This window comes from Poecilia reticulata, linkage group LG2, assembly GCF_000633615.1.
Source record: "Poecilia reticulata strain Guanapo linkage group LG2, Guppy_female_1.0+MT, whole genome shotgun sequence".
NCBI classification, from domain to species: domain Eukaryota; kingdom Metazoa; phylum Chordata; class Actinopteri; order Cyprinodontiformes; family Poeciliidae; genus Poecilia; species Poecilia reticulata.
The window spans coordinates 46,154,250-46,154,924 of record NC_024332.1 but is presented as its reverse complement, the minus strand read 5'-3'; positions in this window follow the sequence as shown (position 1 = coordinate 46,154,924).

The following is a 675-nucleotide window of genomic DNA, read 5'->3' as shown; positions in this document are numbered from 1 at the left end:
TTCCTCCTCCTCCTCCTCTTCCTCCTCTTCCTCTTCCTCCTCTTCCTCCTCTTCTTCCTCCTCTTCCTCCTCTTCCTCCTGCAGGAGGACAGTGAGAGGTTTTCTCGTTCTTCGCGGCTCCACACGGTTTGTTTCCTCTTCCTGTTTCCTGAACCGTTTCAAACTGAACCCAGTTCTTCCTGCTGTGTGGTTCCGGGTCGGGTCCAGAGGGTTTCTCAGAACCGGCCCGTGGTTCTGCCCGACCCATTTCTGATCCTGTCGTTTTCCTCTCCACAGCTTTCTGATGACGATGAACGGATGTCGGTGGGAAGCCGCGGCAGCGTCCGGGTCAGTACCGCTCTCTCTCTCTGACTTCTCAGCCGGACCTCCTGGTTCCCGGAACCAGACGGACCTCCTGTCTGATGATCTTGTTCTTCATCAACTTGTTTCTGTCGTCTCTGTGGGGGCGAATGGTGGAGGGGTGAGGCCCCGTTGAACTTTGACCTTCTGATTGTTTGTGGCTGACCCAGCATGTTTGACCCGGTTTGACCCGGTTGCTCTGATTGTGGGTCTGTCGGTCAGACGGAGTCACTGATTCTGCCTGGTTGGTTTTAACATGGAAACTCAGGAACATTCTGGTTCTGACCGGTCCAGTTCTCTGGTTCTGGTTCTGACCGGTCCAGTTCTCTGGTTCTG